We start from the raw sequence: 17,783 nt of genomic DNA on the forward strand, positions 1-17,783 counted from the left end.
TTGATTCATGTTGATGTATGACAGAAACCAACACAATATTATAAAGCAATTTAAATAATTAATTAAAATAAACCTATTTAATTTGAACATTGATAATTAAAAATAAATAATTTTAAGTGAAACTTGACTTACCTCTTACCATGCATAAAAGTTAACATTAACTCAAAATTAATCACAGGACTAAATAAAACTTCAAGAAGAAAATGGGAGAAAACCATAGTTACATTTAAACAGAATACAAAAAATACAAACTATAAAGAAAATAATCAATAAATTAGACTTCATCAAAATTAGGAACTTTGCTTTTCCAAACACAATGCTTTACAAATGGAAATGCAAGACATAGAATGGGAAAAATTATTTTCAACCGTATATCCAACAAATGACTGGTATATAGAATATTTAAGAATTCTCACAACTCAATAATAAGACAAATAACTCATCTTTAAAATAGACAGAACTTTTGAAAAGATACTTCACTAAGAAGGTATATCAATGGCAAATAAGCCCATGAAAAGACGGCCAATATCGTTAGTCGTTAAGCAATGCTTTCAGTTGAGTGCAATTTTGCTCCTACACACCAGAGACATTTGGCAATATCTGGAGACATGTTTGATTGTCACAACTGAGGCAGAGAGTACTACTGGCGTGTAGTGAGTAGAGGCCAGGGATGCCCCTAACATTCCTACAATGTACAGTGCAACCCCAAACACAAAGAATTATTTGGCCCAAAATGTCAATAGTAACTGGGGCTCCCTAGGTGGCGCTAGTGATAAAGAACTCCCCAGCCAATGCCGAGATGGAAGAAACTAGGGTTTGATCCCTGAGTCCCAGAGACGGCCTGGAGGAGGAAACGGGCCTCCACTCCTGTATTCTTGCCTGGAGAATCCTATGGACAGAGGAGATTGGCGGGCTATGGTCCATCGAATCGCCGAGTCAGACATGACTGAAGCAACTTAGCAAGCATGCATATACGTCACTAGTAATAAGGTTGAAAAATCTTGCTTTAGGGAAGTGCAAATTAAACGCACCAGTGTACATGTTGTTGAATAGCTAAATAAGTAAGTAACATTAAAAATGAGCATACTAACTGTTGTAGAGTATGTGGAGAAACTGCAACCTCATACAAAGCTGCTGGGAACATAAAATCATTATAATACTTCGGAAAATAATTTGGCAGTTTCTTAAAAAGTCAGTCATAAACTTACCCACAGTTATTCCACTCCTAGGTATTTCCCTAAGAGAAATGAAGGCATATGTTCACACAAAGTCTTACACAAGAATGCACACAGCAGCCTTATTTGTAATGCCAAGACCTGGAAACACCCTAAATGTCCATCATTTTGCGAGTGGATAAGCAGATTGTGGTTTTTGCATGCAGTGGGATTACTACTCAGCAACTAAAAGAAGCAGACTACAGATGCATGCATTGATGAATATGTAAACATACATGGATGAATATAAAAAATAATTATCGGGTGAAAGAAGCTAAGCAGCCACCTACAAAAAAAATGTTTTATAATTCCTTTTATAAAACTCCTAAAAATGCAAACTGATCCACAGGAACAGAAAGCAGATAGCTGACTGCCTGGGAATGGAGTTGGGTGGAGAAGGGAGGGGAGCGAGAGAATAATTATAAAGGGGTATGAGGAAATTTTAGAGGATGATTAATATGTTCATTACCTTGACTGTGGTGACTGTTTCAAGATGATTTATAAATGCTTATCAAAGTATACACTTTAAATAGTTGCAGCTGCTTGTATGTCAGTTATAAATCAGCAGAGCTTAGGAGGCCTGGAGGTTGCAGCTCATGTTTGTGTCAAAGTAAAATCACCCCTTCCCTCCTGGACCACATCTTATTTCATCAGCCAAACGCAACTCTGCAGTACTAGAATGAAAGGCAATCAGTCCCGCAGAGTATTCTTGATTGAAAACACTCTGCCTGGTAGGAGTGACCTATACTGATAGGCACCCTATACTTGGGTCCAAAGGACCCAAGATACTATACAGCAAATAAGGAAATTTCCCTCCCTTGATATATAAAATTACTGTTTATTTTAATAATAAACTGTTATTAATAAGGATAATCCACACATGTAAGGAGCCAGAAAAGTACACCTAATTACACCCATCTTCCACATGCTTGCTGAAGCATTCTTCCAGAAGTTCTAGTCAATGCAATATGAAAATAAAAGATGGGTTATACATGTGGAAAAGGAAGAAACAAAATCATAATATTTATACTGTTTGAGTGTATACCTGGAAAATTTGGGAGAATCAAACTGAAGAATTACTAGAATTAATAATAGGTTTGCATAATATGATAAGGTACAAAATTAATATACAGAATTCAGTATTTCCCAAATAGCACTTTAAAAACGAACACTGAGACCAGCGAGTAGAGGGCCCCCGGAGGGAGCCGCCGAGGTTGAGGTCCCGGAGGCCGGGCTACGCCGAGACCTGCGTGTGAGCAGCTGCGGCGGCGGCAGCATCCAGCGGCGGGGCCAGCAGTTCCAGCCCGTTGCTTTACTTTTCAGCTGCACGAATACAGTCATTATGCCGAAGAGAAAGTCTCCAGAAAATACAGAGGGCAAGGATGGATCCAAAGTAACTAAACAGGAGCCCACCAGACGGTCTGCCAGGTTGTCAGCGAAACCTGCTCCCCCCAAACCTGAACCTAAACCAAGAAAAACATCTGCTAAGAAAGAACCGGCAACAAAGGTTAGCAAAAGTGTTAAAGGGAAGAAGGAGGAGAAGCAGGAGCCTGGGAAGGAAGGTACCGCCGCACTGGCTGAAAATGGTGACACTCAAGCTGAAGAGGCACAGAAAACTGAATCTGTAGCTAACGAGGGAGAATGAATGGTCATGAAAATTGGGGTTGATTTTATGTACCTTTGGGGATAACTTTTAAAAGCTATTTTTACCGAGTATTTTGTAAATGCTAATTTTTTAGGACTCTACTAGTTGGCATACAAAAATATATAAGGATGGACATTTTACCTTCTCATAGTCGTGCTTTTTGGAAATTTCCATCATCCTTGAGTAAAATAAATACCAGTTTAATATTGGAAGCTGTCTGTAAAATTGATTCAGCATTCCATGCACTTGCTTTAAAAATTTAGTCCTGGGCATACTGTGGTGCTTTTACTCTGCGTATTTGGATTTTTTCATGCCGTTTTTCTAGAGCAATAATCAGTGGTGCTTTTGTACCTAGGTTTTATGTGATTTTAATGAAACATGGATAGTTGTGGCCACCTGCTGATTATTTGTGGTTTAAAATAAAAGGTTTTCCTGCCTGCAAAAAAAAAAAAAAAAAACTACACTATAGGATGGGGAGGAAAATGACTCCATTCAGACAAAAACATTTTCTCCATCCTGATCACTTCTTCTGAACATTTTCTAAATCTTCTATATCCTTCTTCAAGTGTTTTATTTGGGGGAAGGAATCAACTAAAATGTACTTATGGTCATTATGCCTTTCTGGAAAAGCTATCACTGTGGTATCCAAAGTGGTATCATTTCCCCTGGATTCTGTGTAAAGCCTTGGTTTCTACCTTGTTCAGTATTCTGCCTGCCACAGCCATGGCAGGATCTGTCTTACCGTTTCGGTATCCGGGAATTTACTAATCAATTGATTTGCATAAAATGTAAATACTGAATTTTTTTATACTGGTTATTTTTCTATATGACGATAGACTCATTTAATTCAGGAGAGCTGTGTAGGTAAAACAACATATTTGTAATTACAGATTAGTTAAATAAACAATGGAAACAAATACTTGTGTACTCACAGACTTGTACAAATAGAATTTACTACTTTTTCTACATGGTGTTTTAAATATATCTCAAAGTAAAAGTATGAAACAATTAAAATATTTTTGGTTATTTAAAACAAAATAGGTTTTATTATTAAATACACCAGCTGTTCACTGTGGGACCCTGAGTTCTGAGGGAACTGAGTTTCCTCACTGTGTGAAACTTTCTAGATATGAGAGTCTCTTCTATAAAATTAATGAACTGAGAATTGGTTATCTTTAAGGCCTCTTTAACTAAAAATTTTTGTAACTGCATTCTGTACACCTTAAGTGTTTTCATCTTCGTCTTGCTTTTAAAATATTATGCAGTCAGTGTTTCCCTTTAAAGCTGAAAGCAGCTCCATAGGTCAGGTATTAGAGAACTGGTCTTGTAAAGTCAGAAACCTTGTACTTTTCCTTTGTGTTGCTACTGTTGAACATTTGTTTGTAATATTAATATTCTTCTTTGTAACCTATTTTTAAAATGTTATTATATGGCACATGGGGAATGTAAAAGGAGCCATAATTCTATCTATCATCACTTAACTAGATTCAAAGTTGAGTCTCTGTTAAATTTAATATTGCCACAATAAAATAGGAATGACATTTACATTCTTAATACCAGGTCATTATTTTATTATTGATAATATGTAAGCAACTTAGCAATTATTCAAATACTATTTATTAGGCACTGAAAGTTCTGGTAAAGTCCTTACTGAAATGAAGTAATACAGAGCACAGAAAGAAGAAGCATGATATTAAAGTCCTGGCTGTCTCAACAGAGAAGGTACATTTACAGCCTATTTCAAGAATGTACGCCACAGTTGACCCTTGAACAGCATGAGTTTGGATTGTGTGAGGCTGTTTACATGGATTTTCTTCCAATAAATATCAGTTCAGTTCAGTTCAGTCGCTCAGTCATGTCTGACTCTTTGCAACCCCGTGGACTGCATCATACCTGGCCTCCCTGTCCATCACCAACTCCTGGAGTTTATTCAAACTCATGTCCATTGAGTCGGTGATGTCGTCCAACCATATCATCCTCTGTTATCCCCTTTTCCTCCCACCTTCAATCTTTCCCAGCATCAGGGTCTTTTCCAATTAGTCAGTTCTTCGCATCAGGTGGCCAAAGTATTTGAGTTTCAGCTTCAGCATCCATCCTTCCAACGAATATTCAGGACTGATTTCCTTTAGGATGGACTGGTTGGATCTCCTTGCAGTCCAAGGCACTCTCGAGAGTCTTCTCCAACACCACAGTTCAAAAGCAAATTCTTTGGTGCTCAGCTTTCTTTAGAGTCCAACTTTGACATCCATACAAGACTATTGGAAAAACCATAGATTTGACTGGATGGACCTTGTTGGCAAAGTAAGGTCTCTGCTTTTTAATACACTGTCTAGGTTGGTCATAACTTTTCTTTCAAGGAGCAAGTGTCTTTTAATTTCATGGCTGCAGTCACCATCTGCAGTGATTTTGGAGCCCAAAAAGATAGTCTCTCACTGTTTCCACATCTATTTCTCATGAAGTGATGGGACCAGATACCATGATCTTAGTTTTCTGAATGTTGAGCTTTAAGCCAACTTTTTTACTTTCCTCTTTCACTTTCATCAAGAGGCTCTTTAGCTCTTTTTCACTTTCTGCCATAACAGTGGAGTCATCTGCATATCTGAGGTTATTGATATTTCTCCCAGCAATCTTGATTCCAGCTTGTGCTTCCTCCAGCCCAGAATTTCTCATGATGTACTTTGCATATAAGTTAAATAAGCAGGGTGACAATATACAGCCTTGACGTACTCCTTTCCCGATTTGGAACCAGTCTGTTGTTCCATGTCCAGTTCTAACTGTTGCTTCTTGACCCGCATACAGATTTCTCAGGAGAATACGAATACCAATAAATATAGTATCTGTGTTTTCATTTTATACATCTTTAACTGTGAGGAAAAGTTTGTATTTGATTAAAGATCCTGATATGTGGAATCAAAAAAACTAGTATTTGAGCCCTAATTCTATCCAAAATGTTGTTCCTGCCCTCTTGGTGAGTCATTTGTCAATTACTTTGTTTTTGAGACAGAGATGACAGTACATGGATTTTCAACTGCAGAAGTGGACAGCACCCATAACCCTCTTCATTGTTCAAAGGTTAAATGTATTTGAGGAAAAATACTTGTCTATATTCAAGTAATCCTCCTTAAAATATTCTTCTATAATACCATGGGTAACACTCCTTTGTAGATAATTAGATATAGGAAACCAGCTCCAGTGTTTTAACACTCATGTCACATATTTGGGGGCATATTGATTCAATTGTTCATTCATTCAACCAATATTTACTAAGCACTTGTGTTTCCCTGATAGCTCAGTTGGTAAAGAATCTGCCTGCAATACAGGAGACACCAGTTCAATTCCTGGGTTGGGAAGATCCGCTGGAGAAGGGATAGGCTACCCGCTCCAATATTCTTGGGCTTCCCTTGTGGCTCAGCTGGTAAAGAATCTGCCTGCAATATGGGAGACCTGGGTTCGATCCCTGGGTTGGGAAGATCCCCCAGAGAAGGGAAAGGCTACCCTCTCCAGTATTCTGGCCTGGAGAATTTCATGATCCATGGGGTCCCAAAGAGTTGGACATGACTCAGCGACTTTAATCTAATCTAATCTAAACACTTACTTTGTGTTCTAGGAGCTAGGTGCTAGAACTTACACTGTTCTAGGTGCTAGGAACACAGACTACTAAACAAATTCCCTACTCCCATCAAGCTTACATTCCCATCAAGCTTACATTCCAGAGGGAAAACATAAGTTGTAACCCAAATGTTAGTTTTTTCTTAAAGAAATGTAGCATCAAGTTTGGTTTCACTGTTTTCCCTGTTATAAAAAGTAATTCTTGTTTATTGGAAACAAACAAAAAAAAGATGATACAGAAAAGGAAGATTCTTTTGTAATCCCACAGGTTGGCATAATACCATGAATAGTTTGGTACATATACTTACAGAGTGTAAAAAATTATTTTTAATTTACAAACTGTATTGCTTTTCTATGAAATGTTTTTTTCACTTACCAACACAGTGTACCACAAGTATGTTTTCATATAGTGCCTTTAGATGTAACTCCTCCTTTTTCTTGCATAATATACCATCCTATCAGTTCAGCTCAGTCACTCAGTCATGTCTGACTCTTTGCGACTCCGTGGACCACAGCACACCAGGCTTCCCTGCCCATCACCAACTCCTGGAATTTGCTTAAACTCATATCCCTCGAGTCGGTGATGCCATCTAACCATCTCATCCTCTGTCGTCCCCTTCCCCTCCTGCCTTCAATCTTTCCCAGCATCAGGGTCTCTTCTAATGAGTCAGTTCTTCACATCACATGTAGATTGCAATTTATTTCAACCATTCTTCCATTTATGATCTTGGAGGTGATTTCCAGTTTTTCCATGATAACTAGTACTTTTAGTGTTTTGTTTAAGAAATCTTTGCCCAGTCCATGGTATTTTAAACTCACATTGTAGGACTTAGAGACAGAGAGCTCCCGCTGGCAGCTGCCTTACTGGGCTGGGAAGACGGAAATCACAGTTAGAGACTTTAACAGCCATTATCTAAGGGCTTAAGATCCCAGAGGAAAGAGGAATATACAGCAGGGAGACTGATGCTTGACTGCAGTTTCCTTCCGGGGCTTTTCCAAATTCTAAATTGTACATATTCGGGGTAAAAGGCTGAGAAACTCAGCAAAGAGCTGCTAGGTGTAAAGAGTCTCAAAATCTAAGATGAAATTTTGAGAGTCTCACCTGCTTTTCTTAATTTCCTGTGTGTGTGTCTGTGTGTGTGTGTGTGTGTGTGTGTGTGTGTGTGGTGGGGAAGAGGGGTGGGAAGCGGGCTGTAAGAAAGGCTTGAATGCCAAGCTAAAGCCCAGGAACTAGTAGAAAGTCACCAGAGGGTTTTAAGGGAATGGGGGACCTGACTGAAAATCAGTTTTATGATGTAGGCATTGGAAGAGCCTCTGGTGAGTGTCCTTCCAACGAGGACACTATAGCAGAGTCAGCTGTGTCCACCCAGAGTCACGGATCACTCACAGCAGCTGAGCTAAGACCACGACCCCGGTCTAGGTTTTCTTGGATCACTGCGGATGCCTCAGAGCCTGCGCAGTGAGCGCAGGGTGTCGGGGCGAGGAGAGGTCTGGCCGAACGTGGTGAGTTGGTGACTTGGAAGCTTGAAGGATGAAAGGATGTTGGAGCCCAGGGCATGGGGAGGCAGCAGGGAGGAGGAGCTCAAGGATAAGAACAGGACCTCAGAGCTTTCCGTCAGGGAAGGATATGAAAGAGAAGAGCTAGAATCAGAAAACTAAAAGGCTGGAGGAGTCTCTGAAGAAGGGGGTGGGCAGCATGGGAACGTCAATTACTTTGGGAACTGTTGAGTTTCCCTGACTGGCAAGATATGGAGGCAGGTAATTAGATATATGGGTCTGGAGTTTAAAAGAGAGATTGGGGTTTTCTCCTCATTCTAATCCATTTGTTCCTTTATTCTTTTCCATCTTTAACAAATTTGGGAATCAATTACATAGGTGGTATAAAGTTGTAAATATCCATGAGATCTTTAAGTGTACATACAGAAAAGAATTTCTAAGCCTGGTATATTAACGATTTTACTCCTATTCCCACCCCAAAAGCCACAATAGAGATAATCTGATTCATTATGAAAACTAGATGTCATGGTTAGAATCCCAGAAAAGTGTCACATAGACTCTCCTTGAACCTGATTAATGACTGTAAAATTAATGGTAGTTAGAACACAGTTTATGTCATGGCTGGAAATTTCAAATTCTTCGAAAGCCTCATGTATTGTGTTCAAACTTGCTTCCCTATAATCTTTGCTCACTGGTTTTATAATATAAATATTTAAACTTTTATCTTCTTTCCACAGTAAAATTGTATAATTCAAGGACTACACTAATGCTTACAATTGGCCAACTAATCATCAGCATATAATTAGTTTTAAAGAAGAGCAATGGAGTATTAAAACAACCAGATTTAATTTTCTCACCTATTATATCTGAAAGATTGATGCTATCTTGTGTTGGCAAATGAATATTCTGATCATTTGTTGATGATATTTCTATTGGTACATCTTTTCTGGAGGATACTTTGTCACTAGGCAACAAAATTTAAAATGTCCATTTTAATTTTTTTATTTTTTGCCAAGCCATGCTGCATGTGGAATCTAGTTCCCTGACTGGGAATCAAACCTGTGCCTTCTGCATTGAAAGCATACAGTCTTAACCACTGGACCACAAGGAAAGTCCATAAAATGTCCATTTTTGATCTAGCAGTTCCACTTCTAGGAATTTATCTAAATGAAATAGTTAGAGACTGTTCAGATATACACATTCATCAAGCATATTCATTGGCTTTTTCCCCTAGTAAATGTTTTAATTGAAGTGTTAATATAGTACGTGTATGTGTGTGTGCTGTTTTACCTGACTCGTTTGCAACCCCATGGACTGTAGCCTGCCAGGCTCCTCTGTCCATACGGTTTTCCAGGCAAGAATACTAGAGTGGGTCACCATTTCCTCCTCCAGGAGATCTTCCCAACCCAGGAATCGAACCTGTGGCTCCTGCAGGTACTGCATTGGCATGTGGATTCTTTACCACTGCACCACCTGGGAAGCCCTGTAAATACAGTGAAATATACTAAACTTAAGTCTATAGGGCAATGAATTTTTACAAAGTAAACACTCCTATGTGTCTGCCATCGAGGTGTAGACCATTACTGGCATTTCCCCGTCACTGCCTTCCCAAAGGTAATTGTTACTCTCACTTTGAAGATCAAATTCCCAGGGAAGCAGATGCTGAGATTATGGTACAGCTGGGACCAGTACTTGTGGGAGGGAAGGTGGGAGAAGGCCAGGGGTCCAGAGGAAAAAGGAAGGAGGGAAGAAACATGATCGGGCAGAAGTAAAAGTGGGCTGAATTACAGTCTAAACAAAGTCTTCAGCTAACTCTACAAGGCACTCTGAACCTGGGTCAGCTCTTCAGAGTTTTCCTAGGTTGAGTGAGGGCCTTTATAGCCAGTCCATAACTGGGGATATAATCGGAGGTCAAATAGCTCTCTTCAGCTGAGGCACTTCCTAAGAAGACTTCCTGAAGGGGGAACTTGATGGTGTATTCCATGAGTGCGGCTTGGTTTTGAAGATTATATAGAGTATCTTACAGTATATACTGTATATACTGTGCTGCCTCTTTCATTTCACATTATGTATGTGAAATACATGCTGTTTCATTCCATTTCTGTGTACCATACTATATTTATTCATTCTACGATAGTTGAGCATTTGCTTAGTTTTCTGGTTTGGGCTATTATGAATACTGTTGATCTGGACATTTTTATACATGTCTTTTGATGATTATTTGCATGCATTTCTGTTGGGTATGTACCAAGAGAAGGGTCTTAGAATAAGCATATGTTCAGCTTTATTAAATATTGCCAAATATTTTTGTACAAATTATAATTCCCCCAATGAGTATATGTAAGAGACTTAGTTGTTTCAAATTCTAATATTTGACACTGATTGTTAAGCTTTAATTATTGCGGTGGATGTAGTGGCTCTCCAGTGTTTAAATGCATTTTCCTGATGATTAGTGATGTTTATGCTTTTTGATATGCTTATCAGCTATTTAAATGGCTGTAATTCTCTTTTATAAAGGGTCTTGTGGTCATTTTTTAATTGGACTTTGTATCTTTTTCTTGCTGATTTTTAGGAGTCTTTTATATCTACAGGATATAGATCCTTTGCTAGGTATATGTTACAAATATCTCTCCTACTCTGCGGCTTATGTTTTCATTCTTTTATGCAGAGAAAGAAAACAACTCTAGGAAAGTTGACTACAATGCCAACAGTAGTTTTGTCTGGATTTAGTTTTTTCTTCTTTCTACTTTTTCATACTTTGTAGTTCTTTAAGAAGCATGTAATTTAAAACACAATGAAATGAGTTTTTAAAGAAAAACAGTATATTTAAAACATGTGTGTATGTGTATGCATGTGTGTGCGCACACGTGCTTAGTCATGTCTGACTCAGTCATGTTTGACCCACCAGGCTCCTCTGTCCATGGAATTTTCCAGGCAAGAATACTGGAGTGGGTTGCCATTTCCTCCTCAGGGGATCTTCTCAATCCACTGATTGAACCCACGTCTCTTGTGTCTCCTGCATTGGCAGGCAGATTCTTTATCACTGCATCACTTGGGAAGCCTTTAAAACATGATGATGTATTTTAAAGGCCACCCATCTGAAGTGGTTAGTACAGAAAAGAACTTTGCTACAATTTCCTTCACTGTTACATATGTGCCTATGCAAATCCGCTAGAGACACCTAGTGGAGAGTGTTGTAAAGTTTACAGCAAATGTTCCAATGTGCTCAAATTGCTTGGGAAATTATAGCAGGGAGGGCCAGCTTACTTACCAGGGGAGAAATGTTTGTAAAACATACTTTGGTTCTCTTACCATCTCAGCTTCCAAGTAACTGAAAGATTCTGCTACTCCCAGGTTGGGGTAGACCTAGCTCACCAACGGGCTGGGTTTGGACCTGACCAACAAATGTGATAAAAATTCAGAGAGAACAAAAGACAGTGAGGTTAGGAGTAGAAATGGGACCAGTTCACAGCTGGCTACATAGTTGGTAGCACCCTGGAAAGATGAAATAGTGGGGCTCCCTTACAGAAAGCAGGAGAAAAGATTGTCATTAAAGATACTAAAGTTAAAAGGTTTTCCTTTCTTCTATTCTCTCTTTCAAACTGTCATGCTATTATTTGCTATTTAATATCAATAAGAAAAAATTTTAAATTGTTAGCGTGGATTTTACTATTTGTATTTATATTGCACAATGCCAGTTTTAAGTATGAGTATAACTCATATGTGCAATCACCAAAATTATACATTTCATTTTTCATAGCTTGTGCTTGTGTGCTGAGTCACTCCAGTCGTGTTGACTCTTTGGGACCCCATGGACTGTAGCCTGCCAGGTTCCTCTGTCCCTGGGATTCTCCAGACGAGAAGACCGGAGTGGGTTGCCTGCCATGCCCTCCTCCACGGGATCTTCCCGACCCAGGGACTGAACCCAGGTCTCTTGCATTGCAGGCAGATTCTTTACTGTTTAAGCCACCAGGAAGCCCATGGATACATATATTATCCTCACTATAAGAGTGGAAAGAATGCAGAGAAGTAACTCAGCTGGTTTTTAGTTCAATTCTTGCTATGTACACATACTGCTAACTTTCTACCTTCAGTTTTCTGGCAAGGAAGAACAAGAAGAAAAAGAATTATGGGTGGCCCTATCTTTAAAAAAAAAATTTACTTATTTATTTGGCTGCACTGGGTCTTAGTTGCGGCATGCAGGATCTAGTTCCCTGATCAGGGAACAAACCTGGGCCCCTACATTGGGAATGTACAGGCTTAGCCACTGGACCACCAAGAAGTCCCTAGGTGGCCCTAACTTGCTCTTTATTTCCATGCCATCATTTTCAGCCTATGTGATTTGTTGTAATTATACAGGGGAAAAAAAAAGAGGGCATAATAGATTTCCTTGGTCTTTTTATGTTTCTGAGAATGCCAGTGCCATCTTTTGGCATTCCAAGCAAATCCTAGTTCTAGGGGGCTGTTGCTGCTGCTGCTAAGTCACTTCAGTCAAGTCCGACTCCGTGTGATCCCATAGATGGCAGCCTACCAGGCTCCCCCATCCCTGGGATTCTCCAGGCAAGAACACTGGAGTGGGTTGCCATTTCCTTCTCCAATGCATGAAAGTGAGAAGTGAAAGTGAAGCCGCTCAGTCGTGTCCGACTCTTAGTGACCCCATGGACTGTAGCCCACCAGGCTCCTCCGTCCACGGGATTTTCCAGGCAAGAGTACTGGAGTGGGGTGCCATTGCCTTCTCCGCTAGGGGGCTGTTATTCCCACTTAGTCATAATAAATGTAATTCACTTACCATGTACTTGCTTTAAGTCTCATTGAGCGCCTATACATCAGGGGTCTGTAGGAATTCTGTGCTCACACAGCACTGTGAACACTACATGAATGGAATGGGGTTACGGGGAAAGAAGGCAAACACATGTTGTACATCACACTTCTGTTCACACGCACGTGCCATGTCCTAGAAACTTAATTTACAAGTTCAAAGACAAAATGTTTGAGAATTTCAGGACGGCACTCGCAGAACCAAGTGTGGTGCCCTGCTGAGTGAGAAGCCTTCTGCCCCTGCACAAGTCACAAGCCCATGAAGCCAGCCTAAGGACGGTCTTTTTTTCTTTTTAATGGAGAAAGGGAGAAAGCTCTTAATCCGACATGACAATGGCTCCCTGCGGGTCAGGAGCATTAAAAATACAGCCTAGAAAAGAAAAATCATAGTTAATATTACAGATATTTTATTACATAGTAGTCACAATGTTGGCTAGGCTGATTATCAAATAGAAATTATAAGCATATAAAACCTTTTAAGAAAGATGTCAGTGCTAAACACAGCTACTTCCCCTGGACCAGTTTCAAAGATCCATTTGTATACATACCAGCTTTTAATTGAGTTCCCTGCCACTCTCAGGGGACGGTCACAGTCCCTTAGGCTTGCTTTATGGATATGTGTTACAGTCTAAGTACCAATCTAAGCCAGGTACAATGAAAGGTGTTAACTATGGATGTGAAAGGTTATGACTTACCGTTTCCTCTCTGCCTTTGCATTTAGCACTTACAGAAAAAAATAAAAAAACCTGAGGAACAAGAAGGAACTGTCAGAAACTTCTGTCTGCTTTTTCCTACTTTTTGGAATGTGTGTTTGACTTTTTCTGCCATGGAGTGGGCAGGGCTGTTTCTGTGCCGTGTGTGAGGTGCGTGCTCAGTTGCTAAGTCAGGTCCAACTCTTTTACGACCGCATGAATTGTAACCCGCCAGGCTCCTTTGTCCATGGGATTTCCCAGGCAAGAATACTGGAGTGAGTTGCTATTTCCTTCTCCAGGGGATCCGCCCAACCCAGGGATAGAACCCGTATCTCTCAGGTCTCCTGCACTGGCAGGCGGGTTCTTTACCCTGCACCACTGGGGAAGCCCGAGTAACTACCATGTGTGTGTTAGCACTCAGCTGCGTCCGACTCTTGGTGACCCCATGCTCTGTTGCCCTCTGTAGGCCCCTCTGTCCGTGGAATTCTCCAGGCAAGAATGCTGGAATGGGTTGCCATTTCCTACACCAGGAGATCTTCCCGACCCAGGGATCAAGCCTATGTCTCCTGCACCTCCTGAATTAGCAGGTGGATTCTTTATCACTTGAGCCACCTGGTAAGTCCCTAGTTCTGTGTGGTAGCTGTGTCTAAGGCTGGTTATAGTTACCTGCTCTGGGCCAAGCAACCGGGACAAGGAACTATGAGCAGCTGCTATGGACTAGGCTAAACAGACTCCTTTAGTGATGGCTAAGGACGGACCTGAAAGCAGAGACCTCACACAGTTTGCCTGCCTGCTGAGCACTCAACAGAGGCCAGAGGTGTGAGTCTGAAAAGAGGGGGCAGTAGGCCTTCTAGGCAAATTGCCAGGATCAAGAGTCCCAGAGATTTCCCACAAGTCTCAAGACACCAATAACTGTTTTTATGTTTGCCTTATATTTTCATCTGTGCCTTCTTGGCAGGAGGTTCCCTTTCTTTATCACCTTGATTGTTGCTGTTGTTTAGTTGCTAAATTGTGTCCAACTCTCTGCAACCCCATGGACTATAGTCCACCAGGCTTCTCTGCCCATGGGATTTCCCAGGCAAGAATACCAGAGTGGGTTGCCATTTCCTTCTCCAGGGGATCTTCCTGACCCAAGGATCGAACCCACGTCTCCTGCATTGGCCAGCATGTTCTTTAACGCTGAGCCACCAGGGAAGCTTTACCATCTTGACAAATGTACTTATGCACTCTTCGTTCTTTGGGAGATGAAGTGGATAAGTACGTCAGAAGTAGATAAGTGTAGCTAAGGATTGAAAAAATCCACTCTTAAATGTCATGAGACCTTAGTGAATAGAACAAAGGATGTGTGATCAGAGGTCAGACGAAGACAGAAGCCTGGACGACTCGTTTGGCCCGGGTGATGGAGATTGCTAGATGTCCTCTAATGCCTGTCTCCTAACTTCTGGGTGATAAAAGCCTGGTTTTCAGGTGAGGACATGGCTGCTCCAAATGGAGACCTTCTACGTGCAGTCATGTGAAAAGGTTCTGGTCAGTGACGTGAAAAATTGCCCTTCCCTTCTTTTTCTTCTCTGTCTTGCTGCCCCCAATGCCGACTCTGTTGTCTTAGACCTGAGAAGGGTCATGGTCTGGGGTTGGGAGAGCAGTGAGATGGAAGGAGTGTGACTCCCTGAGGACTTTGGGGTGGAGCTTCCTTTCAGCTCTGGACTGCTCACCAAATACTTTTGATCTTATTTAAACCATTGCTATTTTGGCATTTTGTCACTCACAGTTAAACCTAATGCTACTGATGCAAAGTATTACTGCAAACTTATCTTGGCTGCACGTCTTCTAGACAGAAGGGCTATCTATGGGACTTTACATTCAGACTCAAAAGTCTGCTTTTTCATACTCCCATCATTATAACACAGCAGAAAGCCCTTTATACAATACATATCCCTTGGCATGTCAAAATCTCATGCAGGGAGCCTATACCTAGGGGCTTAGGAGCCAGAGCAAAAAATTAGCAACACACAAAGTGCGTTAAAAGGAAATAACCATTAGAACCCTACTCAACATGGCTGCCAGTCCTCAGGAGCAGCTGAGTTGAGCCTGGAGTGATGGTTAGGTGGAGCCACGTGGCTCGTGTAGAGAGCAACAGGTATGTTTGGAAGCTTGAGCCAAGAGGCTCTCCTGAGCGACTGGATGTGGGCTGTAGGAGCAAGAGAGGAACCAACGCTGACCTGGCTTCCCAGAGCCTGCTCCTATTGACGTACAGGGGGCTCTCTTTTTATCATCCTCTGTTTAAGCAACCTGGCAGATTCATCTGTCTGCCAGCCTCCCGTAAAAAACCACTGGCTGATGCCCAAGACACTCAACCTTGGTGACCAACAGGCTACTCTTCGGAGCACCCCTCCATCACAACCCCTAACTCCCACTCTCGTCAATTGAGTTGTATGTTTGCTTAGACTGATTGACTTCATTCAAAAATCATATTTCAATAGTATCTTTAATAATAGATTAAGTATAATGTAAAATGAATTTGAAAACAAAGAATTTAAGGCTTTGAAAGTATTGATAGAAACGAGTCTTAAAAATTTACTGAGGAGGAGACAATTGTAAAGATAGAGGGGGAAAAAAATTAAAATCCAGAATGACTATGTTGTCAGACTACATGGCAAATATTTTTTAACTTCTTCCTCTAAAGAAATCAGAGCCTGAGAATTCCCTGGTAGAACAGTGATGAGGAACTGGTCCTTCCACTGCCAGGTCAGGTTCAGTTCTCAGGAACTGAACCTGATCCGGAAAGTCACACTGTGCAGCCAAAAAGAAAGAAATCAGAGCTACAGATCACACTCCCATGGTGTGGTTTATGCAAGACCAGCACCCACATGCTTAAGGAAGGGCCCTAGCTTTCCGGCAGATTGACAATGGATGTGTACAATAGATGTTTACAGAATATGCTGGAGTCTCTGTTCTATCCAGTTTTCCCCCCAATAAACTAGCACATTGATAGATCACATAAATAAATAGATCACATTGAAGATGACTCTTTTCACTGCATTGTTATTGATAATTTACATATTCTAAAAATGTTTAGGTGTGCAACATGCTTTTTCTTGAACTATATTCTATTTTTCCATTCTGGTGAATATCAGGCAGCATGACTAGTTTCTGGGGTTTGGTTTCTAATGTGTTTTGTGAAGAATGAACTCACTTTGACTTAAAAATCAACCTTTAAAATTAGAATATACAGCATGAGGACCCACGATCAATCACAAAGCACGTACAGACTTTAAAAACTACGTAACTTTTTTACTAAATAAGTCGTTAAATCTGCTGTGTGCAATGAGATACCTTTAAATAGCCTCCAATTAACATAAATAAATTAAAAAAAATAAAAGTTTCACTTACTGTGATTCCTTTGTAATTGCTGGAAAACAGAGGATGCTGCAGAAAATCTTTTGGCCTCAAGAGGGCATGGGGTAGAAAGGAGATAGCTGAGTTTGGTCTCTCCAGATGGTGGAACTATCTCCTCACCAGGGCTGCTAAAGACAGGAAAAAGAGGTCTCACCCTCCTCAGAGGACATTCAACATGGGATTCTAGTAGACCAACAACTATTTATATTTAACTCTACCTCTGGTTTTTGAAGTGTAATAAATACTATGCAAAAACTACAGAAATGTCTTTATCCTCTCCTGTCTTACCGACAGAAATAAAAGTATGTTAAGTGAGAGGATGAGAGAGAACTAGAGACATAATTAGTGGCAGAATCAAAGAATCAGAATGAGAGAATAAGAATATAAATTTGAGAGAGTTTCAGAATGTGTGTATGAGTGTGGATGTGTGTGAGTGTGAGAGTGCATGAGTAGGATGCTCAGCGCTCCAGGCTTTAATTCTTATAAGGAACATAGTGTCACTGAAAGCACATGAAAATGGCTAAATTATGCTTCCAATTCAGAGTTCTAAATGTTCTACCAAAGGCTAAAGCTGAAGATTTTTGTTCCAGACAGGAAACAAAACTAAGCACAACCCCCTTTGCTCTCCCTAATACTTCAGTGACATTAACTTACCACTTCTAAACTCATGTTCTGAAGACTTTTATTAATTGAGCAGGAATTTTTCCTGTCTTCAATATTTTACTGAAGCGTTTCAAGCAGCACCGAAAGTGAAAGAAAGTGAAGTCGCTCAGTCGTGTCCGACTCTTTGCGACCCCGTGGACTGTAGCCCACCAGGCTCCTCCATCCATGGGATTCTCCAGGCAGGAATACTGGAGTGGGTTGCCATTTCCTTCTCCAGGGGGATCTTCCCGACCCAGGGATCGAACCCAG

The 17,783-nt window shown here is 40.6% G+C and overlaps 1 long non-coding RNA gene and 1 pseudogene across 4 annotated transcripts; one reads left to right on the forward strand and one right to left on the reverse strand.

Moving 5' to 3' along the window:
• The first annotated feature begins 2,367 nt into the window (after positions 1–2,367).
• On the forward strand, positions 2,368–4,698 carry LOC139038017 (high mobility group nucleosome-binding domain-containing protein 3 pseudogene; annotated as a pseudogene).
• Positions 4,699–6,645: 1,947 nt separating this feature from the next.
• On the reverse strand, positions 6,646–17,744 carry LOC110144348 (uncharacterized). Of its 4 annotated transcripts, none has more exons than XR_011490914.1 (4): positions 17,526–17,744; positions 16,866–16,999; positions 12,755–13,153; positions 6,646–11,359 (listed from the first exon to the last, which is right to left on the reverse strand). It is a non-coding gene; the product is annotated as an uncharacterized lncRNA (long non-coding RNA). The 4 variants fall into 4 exon arrangements; XR_011490915.1 differs by having other exon boundaries at positions 6,646–11,026; positions 11,278–13,153; XR_011490913.1 differs by having other exon boundaries at positions 6,646–7,337; positions 9,256–13,153.
• Positions 17,745–17,783: the final 39 nt, after the last annotated feature.

The sequence above is a fragment of the Odocoileus virginianus genome, chromosome 13 (genome assembly GCF_023699985.2).
Source record: "Odocoileus virginianus isolate 20LAN1187 ecotype Illinois chromosome 13, Ovbor_1.2, whole genome shotgun sequence".
Lineage (NCBI taxonomy): Eukaryota > Metazoa > Chordata > Mammalia > Artiodactyla > Cervidae > Odocoileus > Odocoileus virginianus.